General features: G+C 40.6%; 1 long non-coding RNA gene across 2 annotated transcripts in view; it reads right to left on the bottom strand.

The window, feature by feature from the left end:
* Window positions 1–19,597, bottom strand: part of LOC138109496 (uncharacterized) — a 299,865-nt gene that overhangs the window by 70,737 nt on the left and 209,531 nt on the right. The gene's annotated exons all lie outside the window — the stretch shown is intronic.

Below are 19,597 nucleotides of genomic sequence, written 5' to 3'. Positions count from 1 at the left end.
CTACCGTCTGCTGTTTTAGTCTTAAGTCTATAAGGAACTTGGTTTAAGAATCGAAATTGAAAATGTTTCTATCCCTGCATTCAGAGCAACTTTAAAGTAGAATAAGCATCTTCATAATAACATTTTACAGACAGTATTCAATGTGAATGTCAGGGACACTTTAAATGTCAGGGAGCAAAAATATAACAAACTCATGTTTACAGGGAGAGAAGGAAGTGTAGAGACACAAGATCAAAATCTGAGTCGGTTGGAATGGCACAGATATTGTTCAGAAAATGTCAACCTTTTTTCTCAGGATATATTAAGTATGTAGAATTTTTCTACTCATGGAGGGGTTGGTGGTTTTAGGGAGAGGAGTTGGGTTTGCTTTCCTCAAATTAGGAGTTTTCTTCATTCTGGAGTAGACAAAAACTGAGAGAGTTTGCAGTTATTGAAAACTGGAAACCCGAAAGGATTACAAGAAAAGCATTTCCATGGTTTGACAGCTTGTCATTAAAACTTCTGTTTGGGGGGTGGGGGGAAGCCACTAAAACACCTTTATCAGAAATATGTGGAGCAAATTCAGGAGGGTAGAATTTGGGGAAAAATAACACTTCTAACCTTAGTAAAAATAAAAACTTGAAAGTAACGATACTGAAAGACCTTGGATGGACAAAAACAAGAGCCTAGACAGAGAAATAACAGTGGGTTTGCCGTTGAAAGTACTGGCCTGAATTTCTCATGTGCTTCTCAATGATGCATCTAGAAGGAGACAGAGCTAAAATGTGTTAATATGGGTTTATATCTGACACCTGGGAGAAGGCATGCTACTGCCACAAATCTGTGCAGGCTATTAGATAGAGACAGGGAGAGAGTCTTCTCATGTACAGAAAGAACTTCAGCCTTCTATTCAGGAAAAAAGAAAACACCAAATATTGTCCATAAAACCCCAGAAGTTTAAATAAGAAGGAAAGATTTCTGTTGGGGGTGGGGAGGGAGTTAAGGAAGAAACAGAGAAAGAAAAATCAAGTTCGGTTTTTGGTTTGGGGGGATTTGTTGTAATAATTCCAAGGCTTCCTGCAATGGGCTTTATCAAAAGAGAAGATTTTAGCAGGAAATTTCCTACCAACTGAAGTGTGATCAAAGATAAGCACCATTTTACAGATAAAGTCCACATTAACAAAACAGTTGGGACAGATTGTGAAACGAGAGGCTGTGAACATGAGTGATGGGGGGAACTATTTTTGAACCCTCAAAGGGAAATAATGAGGAAAAACTCTTCAATGAAATTGAGACAACCAAGGTAAAAGCTAAGTTCCAGGGAAAACATGCTGATAGTGAGCTGAGACACCATTGTTTTCTCCAGCTTGATAGCCCCAGATGAGCATGTCTTGGCAATTTCCCAAAATCCACATTGAGAACATGATCTGCTAGCAGCTAGCAGGCTCAACTACACCTTTTAACCTATTAAGAACTGCTGCAAGACCTCCAGCTAAGCTGTGGATGATCCATCACGTGGTGCACGTAACATTGGAAAGAAAAGGGCTTAAGAAGCACTATGGAGAGAACAATCCTACACTAGAGGGGTGAAGGATGGGGCAGTCAATAAATCCTTTTCCTCTGTAACTTCTGTAATTAAGCAGAACACATTGCTCATTCTTACGATTCAAACATAATCCTGCTGTTGTCTTGACTGTACAGGATTTGCAGATTCTAACTGTTTTAATGACAGTGCACCAAAGAAAGCTTTTTCTTTGCTTTCACAGACAAATCCAGAATCCACATCAGGAAGGAGAGAATCCAGTGGTGTGTGAGGGATTTTGACCTTATAATTATCTTTCCAATTCTAGCATATTCCTTTATTTGAGTTTTAGCTAAACAGCTTTAATGCCAGAGCTAATGTGGAGGGGAGGGAGGAGGGGGGTGGAGGAAAGGAAAAGAAAACACCCCATTTTCAGCAGCAAAGAGACATGCAGGAAACTGCCTAATACCATGCAGCTTAACTGACTCCAATATTTACTTGCAGAGATGCATGCATCTATTAGAAAGTAGGAACAAAACCAGCCAATTACAGTAGTCTGCCTTTTGCTAATGAGTATTTACTAGTGCTGGCCTTTGCTAACAGATGTTTGAAGTATCCAAGCAAAGCCCTGAAAAGGTACTTACCATCACATCAAGGATTCTCCTGAACTCATTTTGTCCAAGTTTTCAACTCCTTTCCTCTTCTCCCTAACTTTCAAATGAGCCAAGTAAACTTAAGCCTCTGTTGTTTTGAGGATTTTAATAGTCAGGCTTCCTATGTCACATAGCTCTGGGATTCCCACAGCAGCAGCTTCCACAGAAGTCTGCCCAGCTCCATGAAGTGTTGCCGACTCTACATCATTGTAACATCATTGACTGGGGATGGAGAGGAAGGAAAGGTCTTTCTTAGTCATGCTGAAGCATGAGAAATGCCAGAAACAGAGTGTGGTGGGTGTGGGGGTGTGTGTGTGTGACTGACGAAGACGTGGTAAACACCAATGTGCTTTGACACCTTCTGCTGGTTCCTGCAGATCTCTCTCACTACAAAGACAGAAATTGTAAGGTCTGTTTACTGGGAATTCCACCTATAGGATAGCCTGTCTTTGATAGCACCCATAATCCATGGTCAGAAGAGAAAATTGTCTTCATTCTTGTCTATACAGTGGAAGTATAGAAATAAGAATTTTCCCTTATATTTTTCCTTCTTGCTGTACCACAGAGATGGCAAATCTTCTCCTTAGTGAGAGCCAAGAGTTCCTTCTACCACCTTTGGCCAACCATATTTCAATGCCCCCTGATAGTATAGATCTGCTGCAGCCCAGAAAACTAAATGGTTACAGGCCGTATACAATTGGATGGCAGGCTGCCCCTGGGGCACAGACCAGGAATTCTCCATCTTTGCTGATTTTTAAGGCAGCTGAGGACTTGCTGTAATGGAAAACACTGTTTTGCTTCTAAAAAGCATCAATAGAAAATGAAAGATTTGATATCTTTGAGAAAAGAGCACTCTCCACTTGCCACCACCAAGGCATTTGCTCGCTGACATTCAGTTGTTTAGCAGTTGCACAAACATCTTAAGTAAAATGTATGGCATTATCTTCTCTTTTGAAAGTTGGCTTAATCTGATCAATAAACTATCACAGTTATGATTCACAGAGAAAGAAATTTTCTTGAGGCAATATCACCAAGTGATAGGCTCTTTTAAGATCTTACCCCAGATTCTCCATGACTGCATGTAAATGCAGACTGAAGGCAAATACTGATACCACTAAAATATTTTAGACTGTCAGTGATCCTTCCACTTGAAAGGTAAATGCAGAGTTTCTGCTCTAAGAGGGCTAAAGTGCTTAAGTCTTACTAGGGAGCCTCCAACTTTACGTAACTTGGCTTGAGTCAGCTGTAAGTAATTTTTGGAATCACTGAGGAAGTGGCAAACTGTGGAAGAAGAAACATGCTCCTGTTATGATGACTCTGCAGCAAACAGCCTATGAGGAAGAAATTTTTACTGCTCCAAGAAGGGTTTCCCTTGGGAGCATCAGTGCCCTCCAGCTTGACAGGGGCAGGCCTTTGGCCCCACTTGCACCACAAGCCAACACCCAGCAGTACCTTCCTGCAAAGACTGCTGAAATAACATTTGGGAGGCTCTGGAAAAATGCAGAGTTGAGAAAACACCTGTTTCTTGAGCACAGATAGTACTAAAAGGGAACTTGCATTTTTGGTTTTTTTCCAATGGCTGCACAAAAAGCCTCCAAGTCCACTGCTCAGAGCCTCATTTTTCTGTTCCTCAGTGTAAACAGCGTAGTCCTCACACAAGGCCACTGCAGGGATTCATGTCATCTTCTGAAGACATCAAGGCAATTTAGGAGCTGAACCCCAAACTGCATCCTAAACTTGATTTTCCTTCTCTTGTGCTGGCTGCTGATTCCAGATCTCCACAGCCACACAAGGTAATATTTCACCTGAAGCTTTTCCTGTGGGAGTGTCAGAGGACTACCCCTAGTACTCCCACCCAGCACTGCTTTTACCCATTTCCTCCCTCCCAACTCAAGAGCTCTCATCAGGAGACAAGGGATTACAAACTCTCCATACCTGTAGTACCCTTGTTGTGTGTTGACACAGCACCTACCACCTCAGATCTCAGCAGGTATTCTTTCATTATAACTACTACTCAAAGTTGGGCTGATAAACTGCAGAAAACTGAAAGCTACTTTCGCTTCACCTGAAAATATCCTAAACCCCATGCAAATGAGGGACAGATATATTTGTTTATCTACACAAGCAAGGACTTTAAATTCAAAGAAAGTGACAGTAATTCAGATAATACACAACCAGCGTGCAAAATTATGTGTTGCGTTACTGCCATTACTCTTTCACTAATCTGCGATATGCAGAAACTGTGAATTTAATGAGCTTCATAATTATTTTGTTCTCAAAATTCCTTCCTTTTTGGTAATGGCATTATTTCAAATGATATTTTTTACACTATGTCCCTAGTCAATCACGTCAATTCCCTGAAAGATGTACCTCTAGGGAAATAGTAAAATCCAGAGAGAGGATGAGAAGTTGATTTATCTCAAGGACTTTGCACCTTAAATAGTCAGTAAAATATTAAACACCCCTATCAATAACAAGTGGACTGTATTATAAGCTTCCTCATAACTGGAGTTCTTAGGAACAAATTGACATCTTCCTGAAAAGGTGTCAAGAATTTCATTTAATCCTTTTTATAGCAGTGACCATCAATCTATCTTAATGTTTATTGGAGAGAAAATAATTGTCTTTTCTTTTTGGCAATGGTATTTCATTATAGGCACTAGGATAAATAACTACAATTCAAAGCAAAATAAGATTAAAATGTCCCTGTATTTTTTCCCCTTGGTGTCTTTTCTTCTTTGTGTTTAATTTCATGATGAAAAAAATTATAATTAAATTAAACTTGATTCTTATTTAAATGCACATCTGAAAGTGAAAGCAAAGAAATTACTTTCTTTTTCAAAGTTGTTATATCCCAATTGATCTTCCACACATTGGCATTATTATCTGATTGTGAAGATGTATGCATTTATGAAAAGCTAGAGCCATCTGTCTCAATTCTATGTAATTTCATTACATATTCATCATTTATCTAGTCTGAGTATGTGACATGAGACCCTACTGACTAGCAATTCTATACTTATTATCATTTCATACTGTGTTTGGATGGACACAAGGCTGTCGACTTCCATTAATCTACTTTTGATGTAAAAATCATCATCTTGGGATAAGCCTCAGAGCTCCTGCATAATCAGGCCACACTGCTGTGCAAATGTAGAGGCACTAACATTTTTTATTAAAAAGCCTGCAGCATTTATTCCTGCTTGTCTTTCACAACATGCACATATCACCCTGCAAATGCATCCAGGGAATGGAAGTATAAATCCCAGCAGATTGGCACACCTGGATGTGCAGGCACACACTGCCCAAAGGTGACTGTCACTCTGCTAAGCATGAGTGTGGAGGTGTGCAGGAGTTAATGGCTGCAAGGAGAGATTTTCTAACTTCAGTCACAGTTGCTGGAAGGTCCAGCAGAATTAGAGAATAGGGGCTGAATCAACCCATTGCAAAGCCAAAGGTGTTTAACTTCAGCCTGTTACAGTAACTTGAAACTGCTTGGTCGTTTTGGAATGGACTTGGCAGAACCTGTTGTCTGTGCAACAATATTTTGAAAGTTTGACAGCGTAACCAGCCATCTTCTTAACCTTTCTAGTCATATAATACAAACATTCCTTTTGCTCCATGTGTCCTTCAAAGGGCAGAGACATGCTGTGAGCCAGGCTCTCCCTGGGCACAAACAGCTGGCACTAGCTGATAGCCTGGATTCCACATGCTTCCCTGCTCATCTACTACGCTGTAACAAAGAGATGACAGAGATAACAAAGGCAGTTCATTATTCATGAACTTGGATTTTGAAAATTAGGTAAATTGATGGTAACCGCTGTGCAGGCAATTATTTGTCTACTTCACGTGAACTTCCTTTGACTGTATCCAATTCCAGGTTGCCAACAATTTCTGTGAATGTTGTAGTGAGCAAACTACCAGGCAAGAGTATGTGCTTTAACATACAGCTATTGCAGAATACTTAAGTGGAATTTGGTTTAGTGAACATGAATATTCTCTGGAAATCTCATTTTAGAAAGAATCAGGCTCATCCTATCTGGAAACACAAAGATAGGCTATGATTTGTCTGTCAAAAGGATATCTATCAAAACATATCTCAAACAGCACATTAGGCTCACTTGAAATTTATGAAGCATCCACAGGGATGGTAGGAGACAAGATTTTATTCCCAATGGCTAACTATCAGCTCTGCTGCTTCTCAGAAATTGGTTTTCATTGCTGTTTTCCCATCAGTTAAATGGGGATGAGAGCACTCACCTTCATCTGCAAATTGCTCTGATTTCTACCAGACAAAAAAGTTCTGTATCACAAATCAACCGCAGTAACAGCCGGCTCAGTTACACAAGTGACAAAGACTGATTAACTCACGAGCAGGAAAAAAGGGCTGCAGTTGACAGATGCACCTTGTCACTAACCAGAGGTCTGCTTGAGCAGTTCAGTGCACTGAGAAGGAGCCTAAACCTCCAGGACAGCTGTTGAACCCACTGGCCAAATACTCGTGCTGGGTGCAGGGATTTGCAAAGGGAAAGAGAGTGCACAAGTTCACATGTGATAAATTCGTATCCCAGTTGATGAAGCTTCGCCATCTTCACGCGCAGACCTCATGCTGCCAGCTTCTTACCCAAGGAATCAGAATATTTTCAGTTGAAAGGGGCCCACCAGGATCATCTAAATCAAACTCCTGGCCCTGCACAGATCAGCCCCAAAAATCACACCATGAGTCTTTGGGCATTATCCAGGTGCTTCTGGAACTTTGTCATGCTTGGTGCTGTGACCAGTTCCCTGGGGAGCCTGTTCCAGTGCTCAGCCACGCTCTGGGTGAAGACCCTTTTCCTAAATATCCAAACTAAACCTTCCCTGACACAACTTCAGGCCATTCACTCAGGTCCTTTCACTGGCCACCACAGAGAAGAGATCGGTGTCCCTCTGCTTTCCCTCTTTCCAAGGCAGCATAACACATTTTAATATGTGGAAACCATTACCAGGAAAATATAAAGAAAAAGAAAAGAGTGATGGAGCCTGCTCCCAAACCACAATGTGGGAAGTCACATTTCAGCTCTCTGAAAGCATTAGGTTAGCAGTGAAAGCAAAATCCCATCATCACCTCTGCTAGACTGATCCAAAAACTAGGACTTGATTGCCATGGAGAAACATTACCTGATCATGCACAAGATGGCTGCAGGTGGTGGCATGTAGTCTGACTAGATATGAACCAGTATGAGGTGTCTGATCCCAGAGCTCAGCCAGAGGAGACAGAGCTACAGGGTGAAAACCAGCACCACGCCCAAAACAAATGGGTTATTCCAGTGGAAAGCAGCTCAGGGCCGTGTACAGTCCTCAAGATCTGAGCCTGCTGATATATGTGCAAATCTGAAGGGCTCAGGGCTCTCTAGATCCATAGCAGCACTGCCAAGAGACCTCAGCTTTGCATTCAGTGCTGGCATCAGAGCAGAGGACGCTAGCTTGGGGCTCCGCAGCAGCACAATGCACTGTGCAGCCTACAAACGCTGTAAATCACTGGAATGCTTTGGATGGGTAAGAGTTCTCTCACCCACAATCTTTCTAAAACCAACTTCCTGACCACTGGAAGCCATTAAACACTCCATTACCTCGCAAATTAACTGTAACAGTGTGTTCAAGTGCTAGTTTGGATAACTAAAGTACTTTTCCTTTCCTTACTGTGTAGGGAAATTGTTCCTTTCTGTGTTTTCTCAGTCTGATGCAGGTCCACTGAATGGTCCTATTCTTCCAAATAATGGTTGCCTTTACCTCGGCTCTTTAGGTAAATTTTCATGACTGAGCAATTTCTCCCCTGCTCAGGAGGGGCTCCGCTATCTTTGCAAAGTACCTCACAGTTCTGACTGTGAATAAAGCATATTCTAACATTTAAATTATTTAACTCAATGATCTGGTTCACTTCAGTTTATCCCACTTGTGCCTGTGAATACACACTGCATATAAAGTGTCCTTCCCGTACCAAAGTCAGAGATTCTGGCAATGAACCCTTCTGTAACTGTGAGGTTTTGTCACATGTTGGTCAGAAGTAGGAAGGGAACGTGTGCCAAGCACCATCAGAAAGTTGGTAACTTGTAGCTGTAACTGCTACCTCTCATCTTCAAATTAATTGAAACCCAAAGATTTCCTTTTCCCCTTTGCCAAGCGTTCCTGTTAGTTCTGATAATTATAGTGAATACTTCCTAAAAATTAAGCCACCTACACAAATCTGTCCCCAAAATAAGTGCTGGAAGCAAATTATAACACCTCCCTGTCACTTTATGGGTATCTGTATCGTCACTAGATTTATGTTCTAATGCTACATTATTACCTATTACCATAGTTGTTAAAACCTTACTTTTCATGCTAATGAAAATGATGAAAGACAGGGGGTTTGACATAAATACTGTAATAAGAACCATATTAATGTGACAGACGATTGCTCCTCTGTGACAGACTATGAAATCCTGTGCAAGAGTTACAGAAGGTTCATTTACATGTCTGCTCATCTATCTCTCCCTACAGGGAAGCAAAGGACTCATGCTCAACACTGGAATGGAATGAGAATCAGAAGATGGCAAAAAGGCACAAATGGTCATCCTAACAAGAAATGTATCCCAAGGCATACTCTTCCTTTCTTAGGTGACCATAAGCACAAAATGTAAATCACAGGACCTAAGGTCGGACAACTAAGACCTCTTTTCAGGCATGTAATTACACTCCTCCAGACAGAACTTCCAAAATTTAGGACAGATGCAGCACTACGAGCAAAATGAGATTTATGCTCCTAATTCTGTTTTGAATTTGCAGCATTGTTCTTTCACTAATTTGACACAAGTGCTGCTATCGCCCAGCCATGCTACCACACTAATCCTTTCCACAGCTTCCCTAGTAATTTTCACAGGTTGCATGTGTGCTTTCCTTCTGAGGAATATGTGCTTGCCATCCTCAGAGAGAGAAAGAGAGAGAGTGGGGTAACAGCAAGAAAGAGAGCCAAGATAATCTTATATTCCCAAGCACAGATGATCAGGAGAAGGGCAGTGAAAGGTAAAGTGCAACCACCCACTGGCCATCTGCCTCTTGGAGTACTCAGTTTAGTCACAGACACACAAATATTATCATGTCATACACCAATGACTCCCTTTTTGCTGATCACACTCAAGTTTTTTGTCAGTTGTGGCCCCACACTGATTTCAACCCAACCACTGACTTGGATTAGAAGATTATAGTTTTATTCCAACCCACAGTGCTTCCTGATCTGCTAATGTCACAGCAACTGTGACAAAGGTGCTAAATGCACACTATTCAATCATGAGACAACAATTCTCCCCTATCCATTCCAAAAAACCCCCACAGAAATCCAACACTCCATAAATTAAAGACAATAATAAATCCAGACTTGTTCCTCTTTTCTTTCCACCAGAGAAACACTTTACTTAGGGAAATATTTTTCCTTTTAGAGCCTCTCTCCTTGCAAAGAGAAAGAAAATACCAATCACATAGATAATTTATTATTAAAACCCTCATTTACTGATAAAATGCAGACAAAGATTGCTTTCCCCATTTTTAACAAAGTAAACATGGTATCTGTTAGAGGCACTCTCTGAAGGCTCCTTGTCTTTTCACATCCTTGCTGTCTCTCTATCCCCTCGTGCTTAATTTAGATTACCTTTTTCCAAACTTGGCCATATTAGCATACTTTTTCTACACTTCAAATATTCGTGTGTTTGTTCTTTGGCCCTCCTTCAGCAAGTGGCTAGGACAGATTTCTAATTCATCTTGAAAGGTGCATTTACAATTTTTCTCAGCGAGGAAAGTAACTAGAAAAATAATAAAAAAAGAGGTTTTCTTTCATCTGTTTCTTATTCTTGAAAAAACGAATGAAGTGAAATTTCTAAGGCTGATTGTGGCATCACCTTTCACTCTACAGTTTAGCACATTTTACTTTAGCAGCAGTTCAAAAGATCAGTATTCTACATCTGATGCCTTCTGCTCATTACAAATGTCTGCAGTACAGCAAGAAGTTAAAAACATTAAAATATTGCAGCACTCAGGAACCCCCAGACCCCATAAAATCTGCACTAGCATGCTTAAACTGAAACAGCATCACAGAAAATTCCCACATACTCATTTTTTTGTGAGTATGTGGGAATTTAACATGATCAGTCAAAGCTGAAATTTAAGCTTTGCTGGTTTTCATCTAGTTTCACCAAACGTGTCTGTATTTTAAAGTTTCCCTCTGCAGGATGCCAGGTCTGAAATTTCAATATTTGTGAAAAGGGGCAAAGGCAAAATATTTAGCAATAAACTAGCATCTTCTGAGGTTCCAGCAAAAGCCTCAAAAAATATCAGTGGAATTATGAGATGCCATACATTAGTAAACATTGAGAGACAGAAATTGGCCCCAGAATTGTCAGAAAAAGAGGTTTTTCCAGTATGGCTTATTAGCACTATCTGCATGAAATCAGATAGGTAGGAAAGCCTGATACCAAGGGCCTGCTCTTTACTCCACGTGTGCAGCAACTGTGTCATGAAACAAGAAAGGAAACTGAGCTATGATTACAGGAATCTGCTTGCTCAAGGTCACAGAGAACATCCTCACATTTTGGTCACCCAGCTCATTCTGCAGTGCTTAACCCATCAGGTCATGTGCCCTGCAAAAGGAGTCGCACTGTCTGTGTTAAATATTGTATTTGTGCAGCACCTTGGTTCCCAGTCTATTTTTCCTGAGTACAGAAGATACTGTCTTTCATGTCATGAGCTGGCCTTCTCTGTGGGATGCTGCAAAGTCAGCAAGCCTTGATAAAGCTGTGAAGTAAGGACCTTTGCATGACTGCAGGGTTAGTTTGGGACTCCTGGCTCTTGTGCACTGGGGAACAGAGCTCTGACAATGATTTATTTGTCAGTGCACTACACTGACAGCCAAATCAGCCAGGGAGCAAGTAAGAAATAAAAGGGTAGAGGGAAAATATTTGGGTTTGAAATTGTTCTGAAAATTCCTCATAAAAAAAATCAATTACAACCAAAAAAAAAGGTTGTGTAGTGGCTAAGGCTATGTACACTGGCCTACAGCAAGGAGCAAAGTCATTTATCTTCAAGGCAGTGATCACAGACAAAAATAGGAGTGCCCTTTCTTTTTCCCCACTTGAAAATCCTAAGCAAATTGAGTTGCTAATTTGATTTTACAGTTTTCAAGAAAACACTTCAATTATTGGCCCTATAAGTTTGTAATATCAATTTTCAAGCAGCTTCCAAGGCTTTCTTCTCAGACAAATTCTGAGTCATGAGCTTAAAATTGCAGCTCAAAAAAAACCAAAACCAAAAAAACCAAAACCAATCAACCAATCAACAACACCCCAAAAAACACCAACCCCCCCAAAACGCCAATAAAAACCCAACCGCCCTCCCCCCCAAAAAAAAAGAATACCAAAAAACCCAAAACAACAACTGAAAAATAACTTTAGAAAATAGCAAACAGGAAAACTCAGGCCACAGCAGACCAAGTCTCAACTGCTCTGAAACATTTAACAAAGCACTTTCTCAATTTTCAGCCTCTCTGAGAGCCAACAATCCTTTCTGGGAAGGTACTGACTGCTCTTTCAGGTATGGATCTGACTCTCTGCTTATACAGATGAGGAAATAATAGCTGCTAGCACCCTCTGGAAGATTAGGAATAATAAAAAAGCTTGTCTTTGTGGGGGAAGCAACCCAGGCAATGAGACTGGTTGCAGACTTAATCTCTAAATGTCTTTTCAGTTTTCAGCCTTGCTGCTGAACCAAGCATGTGAAAGATGTTTCTGCTCCAGTCAGCACATTGCACATCTCTGCCAAACCTCTTAACCCCTGCTAGCTCCCTGCTTATGGTCTGGAGTTCTTTGGAAGGAAACAGAACTAAGAGTAATGATTTTCTCATTTTTAAAGCAATATATGAAACCAGCATAGTATTATTTCTCAAAACCTAGTAATACTTACCAGGAGCTTTACACTATTTAACTTATAAAAAGTTGTCTTCTTAATTTCCAATCAAAAGAAATGGGTAACTCAATGGAGCAGTTATATTTCTCATTAACAGATCTTAAGCTAAAAAATCAAACACCAACAGGCATGACCCAGTGTTAATCCTTCCAAAGCATAGGAGCTTAAGGCAGGAGTGACCCATGAAAGAACCTTAAATAAGGATTTGCCCTGAAAAATAGTCACATATAATCAGGATCTTCTTATTCAACAGACTAGCTCACCTCATGTATTCAGACACACCTGCTCATTTTCTTATGAGAAACTGACTTTTTATCAGCATCCTCTGACAACTATTGGCATAGCTCCCCAGGAATGAACTACATAATCTTTCCTGGAATCACATGAATCCTTTGTATTTTTCTATCCATCCCTGTGCTGCCAGCTATAAGTATTCTAAAGTTAGAAGTTAGGCTGTAAAATTAGGAAACTGGCTTCACAAAAAAAACCAACAAAAAAATCCCAATGGAACAAAAAACTCACACAACAAACAACAACAACAACAACAAAATCCAACAAAACATGAACAAAACAAAAAAATTTAATGGAGTTGACAAAAGAAGCAAAGAAGTGTTTGTTTGTTTCTTACCTCTTTTTTTTTTTTTTTTTTGAATCTTTGTGTTCAATATAAGGGGATATCCAAGCATCTATTTGGGGGCTACAGACTTTGTTGATGTGATTCAGAAAGACAAGATCACGGTGAAAGAACCATGTTAAATCCATAAGAGATGGGAACATCGTGCTCTGAGCAGTGGATCCCCAAAGAGGCCTGATCTGCTGATCCTGAAGCTATATGTGAGTGTGTCACTGAACAAGTAGCTTTCAAAGCACAGACACCTTTTGTTAAGGAAACCTGCTCCTGTGAGGTGGCCTATGAAAATCAATGAGCTAAAATAACTTTTTGAGTTAAAGGACTTGGTCTGGTATTTCTCACCTACAAAATTTCCACCCTTAAATGATGCTGCAGAGACCAGCAGGTCTGAGCTCAGCATTCCGCTGAAATATAGTGCCTAAAATAGCAGTTCAGGCATTTTACACCCAGCAGACCATGGAGAAGAAAGAGCATCTCCACAGGGTCAACTGGCTTTCAAGTGGCATCTGAATACTTTCCCTCCTGCTGTGAACAGCAGACCTGGAGAGAAAGCAAGGTGGGGTGGCTCCAAGCCTCATTGCTCTATAAATGCAATTTGTAGTAAATTCTACTGAAATAAACACAGCCAGGAATTTACCTGCTACAGCAGATTTTTCTGTGCATGTAAATACTGTAAAATAAACCCTTTTTGATGTGAAAACTGTTTATATAAAAGGTAAAATTACTATGTTTATATCCAGGTCATGACAGAATAATGTATTTGACTAAAATAGTTACAGTAAATTTTTACACCATAAAACGTTCTGCATATCAGACAGAACTGTAAGTTTCTTCCCTTTCATATTTGTGAATGTCAGTGTGGAAGCTAAAAAGCAAGAAATTTGAACAGATGTGGTGTTGATGGGACTCTGCTCATTCTACAATTCCACGTGGTGCTACCATAAGTCAGCTGGGAGCCTAAAGAAACAGTCTTAAAGACAAAATTCCTTCAGCATGCTGGTGTATGGCACGTGGGATGTACACTTCTTGTGTCACATTTCTCTCTTTTTTTTCCCCTTTAAATAGCCAAGTGTTTGTAATACACACACACAGAAAAGCCCCAAGACATGCAAAGCTTTGAAGAGCAATATGAAATAATTTCTGTCCAAAGGATCAGTGAGCAATTTCAGTCACCCTCACATAAAAATGGGAAAAAGTGTAACCCCACTAACTAGAAATAGGGAAATGTCTCTCTTACTGGTGAAATAATTGCAACAGTACTCTCTCCAGGCAGCACCAGACTTTTCACATGGCCCTTCAGCATTTTAATTAAGATAAGCACAGCTAACCTGCTCAACTATTTACATTAGATGGTACCTAAACTTTCCAAAAGACAGTCTGATTGCCCAGTGCTGTCACTACAGAAATATGGGGCATGAACTGACTACATTCTGATTAATGTGGCCTCAAAACTGGAAAATTTGGAAAATTCCAGAAAAGGGATCACTTGTCAGGCTTTTTAGGCAGGCACTGCACTGATGGGAGTTTACAACTACCAGACAAGCAGAGATGGTGTAGACGTGGTCCTCATTTCTAATAATGAGTGCACCTCATTTCTAATTATTAGGGAATTGTGGTGACCTGTCTCATTTGCTTCCAGTGAGCTGGAGGGAGATAAATAGAAACAGACTTCACAAAGCCCCAGAATGTTAAAATCACTGTTAAATTATTCACTGTATCAAACGAGATGAAGTCCTAGAATAAAATCTGTGAAAACTGTACTTTGGTTTGTAAAGCCTTATTATTGTAGGGTTAAGGAGGAATTCTCCGTCTTAACATTTAATTAAACTTAATGGGAAATGTTTAATTAAATTAAGAAACGTGAGAAAATTCCCTTAGGCAACAAGATCTGTGATTACAGCATTGCAGTAAGCCCAAACAAGGTTTAACATACTGTAGGGCACACAAGGCCAAAGCCTCTGGACTGCTTTTAACATGTTGCAGAACATTGGTAATTACAAATAGGAAGTGTTAAATATACTCATGACAGGTTCACATGGGGAATCTCATCAAATAATAATTGAACAGCTTCTGCTACTACAGGGTGGTGCATGCTGAGTTTTAGGAAAACACCAGCCTACATCATTAGCATCTGGATTCAGACTGGGAGCCTGGAATTTCTGGATAGTAAGAACAACAGAGCAAGCTTGCCATTATTATAAACAAAAGAGATCCAAACAGAGAATCCACTAGCTTCCCAACACTCAGGTCCATCTCTTACAACTAAGAAGGTTCCATATTTCGACTTGATGATTTCCTATAGTGAAGACTTGTCTTGGGGTGACGTTATGATATGTATCCCATATCGCTGCCTATGCCCAGAAATTAATTTCTGTGCCTCTAAACTGAGCCTGAGAGGGAGAAGAAAAAACTGAGCAAAACTTTCTCAAAGCAGTTTGCAGCTTGTTCAAGGTCACATAAAGATAGGAGGGTTTTTTTTCCCTTCCCAGCCGCGGCGGGGGAGCGAGGAAGCACCCGGCTTGCTGTGTTCCAGTCAGCTTTTGGCCAGTTGTTTCAGTTTCTGGTTCTCCGGAGAGAGACTGAGAGTTGGACTTTGCTTTTTCCTTCTCTAGAATTCCGGATTTTTCTCCCTTTGCTACTGGACTGCTTTTCAACCTCAGAGCACATCGGGAGGACTTTTCGTCGGGCACAGAGGGCCTGGCCCTGGCCCAAGCCCCAGCTCTGAGGAGACCAAAGGGAGGACACTAACGCTTTCCCAGGTTTTTCCTCCACAGCGAAAGATTTTACCATTTAACCTCATTTTCCTTTCCCGTGTGTTTGTTAAATAAATAGTTTCATCTTCTTCACTTTCCTTCGAGGAAAATTTATTTTTTTTTCCCGAACCTGGTGGGGGAGGGGTGGTTGTGCCTTCTCTCAGAGGATATATTTCTAAATTTGGCCAAACCGGAACAAGACTATATGTACATTAGAGGTAAAAATGCCTAATAACTGTGAAATGGAAAGGATACTATGAAATGTTTGTAAAGCAGTTTAAAATCCAAACTCAAAAGGAGTTACTAAAGTACCCATAAAAAACCTAAGCAAGCATATTATAAACAGACCAATATATATCAAAATCAATAGTAAACAGAAAATTTACAAATAAAAAGGTCTGACCAAAAATTCCTTGTGTTCCCCTTGGGTCAAATAGGTAACTTTCCCCTGCTATAAGCTGATATAGCCTCACTAATACTACAGCTTTCTGTCATCAAGTCCTGTGGATTCCATACAGACTCAATGTCACCTCATCTTCACCCTGGTACTTACTGAAATCACCTGGGAGCCACTAACGTCTGTGATGAATGAAACCACCAAGAAGTTAAAAACCCAACCCAACCAAAAATATGAAAAAAACCTGAAATGTAAGCAAAACATTTACCCAGGCTAATATTCATTTAGCACAGAGATGATCAAAGATTTGTATCCCCCTGAAACCCTGTACCAACTAGTGCTCTACAAACTAGGAAAGTATTGCCAAGCAAAGCTATTGCAAGGAATCCCGTGGTCTTTTAAGGGCAATCATTCACCTCTCCTTTCATCACATTTCTTCCTTCTCTGTCATTTCACAAGTACTCATAAATCACCACGATATCAAACAAAACCCCTACTGTACTAAATGCAAAGATAATAAAAGGAAGAGCATTTTAATGAGACACATAATTATGCTGTAAAATTCCTGAAAACTCTTATGATTTTTATTCATTTGCTCATCTTCCTCCTGTGATCTGTTTGGGGTTTGGATTTGGTGTTTTTGGCTGCTTCCCCTAAACAATCTGCTGGAAGGGCCTTCCAACTCTGGGAACTACTTTTTTGATATAGGAACCTGTTTAGCACAGGAACCTCCTCAGCATGAAGTGCTAATGGCAGCTGACAGTGGATGAAGGTATCTAACTCAAATGGAAAAATCTCCAGAATGATAAGTTCCTGTCAGTTCCTTTTGGATGGATAAATAGAGGTGAAGCATGTGGAATATCTGAAGACAAAGAATTTTTTAAGTGTTTTTGTTTATCTAGTTCTGTCTTCTTTTTCCACCTCCTTTTCTGGTTTTCTACCTACTTTTTTCTTCAGTGCCGTATGTAAATGAAAGAGATGCTAAAGCAGTAAGGATACATTCAGTTTCAAAAGTACCTCATTTGAAAGGCAGTAGATTGTGTTTGCAGGGGGAAAAATATCTGTCATCTCCAAAGAAGAGTTCTCAATCGTCATCTCTGGTTAAAACCTTACACTGAAGAGTTGTTTGAATGTACAATAAGCAGGTACAGTTATTTTGTAACAATAAGAAGAGGGAATATTAAATTAAACTCCTGCCTCCAGCAAAAAGATCCTAAAGTAGCACAATTTTCTGTAGAATTACAGCAGTTGCAGCACAAACTGTGCTACTCAAAAGAACAGATTTGCTTTTTTTAGTTTTTAAATAAAAACATAATCATTTGTGTTCTTCACCTGGACAGAGTTGGTACTTTTCATTCTTTTGTCCTCACTCTAGCCCACACTCAGATAGGAGGAAAAGTATAAATGCCTCTTGAGCTTAGGACAATATGGTATCAAGATCACAGAATGTCCTGCAAAAGCCTGCTGGGTTTGAGCGTGCAGTAATACTTGAATGACAAACTTGCTTCACCCTCAGAAACTCTCTTTCAGCTATAAAGTCCCAGGAGGGGGAAAAAAAAAAAATCAGCCAGCCCATCAAGTGCATTAAGGATGTTTGGTATCTCTAGATCCTTTGGGCAAGGTGGCTGTGTCAAATCATCACTTACTTAAAGTCAGGCACTGTTAAAACACTACAGTTTGGGCCCCCAAAGCTCTGCAGTCCCCTGTCCACACCAAGGGTACCACGTGTGTGTCTTTAGGGTGCAGCCAGATCCCGCAGACACAGTGCAGGGTTATGTGACATGGAAAGCAGAACAAGCTTTGCACAGGTTTCCACAGCACAAACCTGCTGCCGCCGCTTTCAGCAGCCTTCTCTTTGACACATGTATTCCACCCTCACATTTTGTGACTTGCTACACAGAGCTAACAAGCATAAAGCCACCTACCCTCCCACCAAAACACAGTCAGGGGTGCAAGAATTGTGTGTAATAGATTGACAGCCTCCACGTCCTTCCTGCCGTCTGTACCTGCACGCCCTAGCTAAATGTTAGGTTTGAGACATTGTGCCAAAACTTATGGAACTGATATATTATTCTATTGAAATAACATAAGACAGACTTAATGGTTCAGGACACCTTTGGGGCATTGTGCTGGCTGGAAAATCATGACCCAGTCTCAGCTTTTAGCTCATTTCATACCATCTCCCCTGCATTAGTGAGTTTAAAATGTACTTACTGTTCCAGCTATAACCAAGGAGAATTGCTGCTACTTCTTGTCACGCAAACACTGAAGTCTGTGTCGTGGTAGAGTCTAGTCCAAACACATCCCCCATTAAAATGCTCTTGTTTCTATTACCTTTAATAGGGATCAGATTCATGGAAGGGTGGGGTCTTTTCTCATGGCAGTGTGGGGCTTCTGAAAAGACAGAAGAAAGCAGCAGCACCTTTGTATGAAGAAAGGTCTGTGCCTTGCCTCATAAGACCTTGGGCTTCTAAAGCATTAACTTTCCTTGACAGTATATTTCCGGTTTGTGCAGCTTTAAGCTTAACTGTCTGTCAGAAAATTATATAAATCTGATTGCCCCTGTCAGAGCCAGATCTGCTTTAGCTCTCAAGACTTCCCATAAATGATGCTACTTATCCTTTGGAGATGGAAGTGGTGCACTGCCAGTACAACCAGCATTTCATTATGGAGCCTGATGCAGTTCGTGCCAGTTTTGCACAACAGGACATTCACTTGGAAACACAGTAACAGCACAAGAAGCAGCAGCAGCAGCCACCCAGCACTCTGGGGAGGGGATCTGTGTGTGGCCAGGAGCCATGGAAGGCAGGGGGAGATTGCTGAAAGGCCCAATTTAGCCAGACAACAGTCACTGTAAACCCAGAACAGCTCCATCTGCTTAAATGAGGCAGATTCCTAGAGAGGGATCAGCTGGACCAAAGCACATTCCCGTGGTGACCATGACACAAACCATGGCCTTTCCAGCTGCCAGGCCTGGAGAAGACTTCCACATGTTGGCTGGCACCCTTTCTGCTCTACAACAGGATCAGATTGATGGAATATTTGTCTTTCCAAGTAAAGTCAAGACATGCTTGAGCATGTACATACATCACGCTAGGAAGGTGCCTCCTCCCTTTTTACTGTGTTCAGCCCTGTATTGGCAGCTCTTGGATACAGAAGCAACTCTACCTGGCCCTTCAGTTCTTCCCCCATCCTCTTCACAAAAAAAGAGCAGGGTTCCAAATTATTCTAATTGGCCCAGGACGGTCCAGTTAACTCTCCTGCCTCTGAGCCAAATGTTTACATATCTTCTCACAGAAAATTTGGGAGGTTTCTGTGGTCTCCAGCAGGGAACAGCCCTGTTCAAGTTATAAAGATGGAGTCAAGAGGGGAAAAATAGCAACACAAGATCTAGAGTAGATTTGTGCAGAATTTTCCATTTGTTTCACCAAAACATACAACAAATGTTTCAATTCAGGTTCAAATTCTTTTTTTCCCCAATGAGATCTTACTTAGGTCCTGTTGCACATAAATGTTTTGACAGCCTTTAATGAAAGAACCAGATGTTACATTTCTACAGGGTCTCAAATATTAGCTTATATAGGCCCCACAAGTTAAAAAATCTTGGTAGAAAATGATAGAGGGACCTATACAAGCAGAATGACTAACTGCAAGACTTCTTGACTGATGAATCTAAGTTTTTTTGAGGTT

Source organism: Aphelocoma coerulescens, chromosome 4 (genome assembly GCF_041296385.1).
Source record: "Aphelocoma coerulescens isolate FSJ_1873_10779 chromosome 4, UR_Acoe_1.0, whole genome shotgun sequence".
Classification (NCBI taxonomy): Eukaryota; Metazoa; Chordata; class Aves; order Passeriformes; family Corvidae; genus Aphelocoma; species Aphelocoma coerulescens.
The sequence above is the reverse complement of the archived record's forward strand: the minus strand, read 5'-3'. Positions and strand labels throughout refer to the sequence as shown.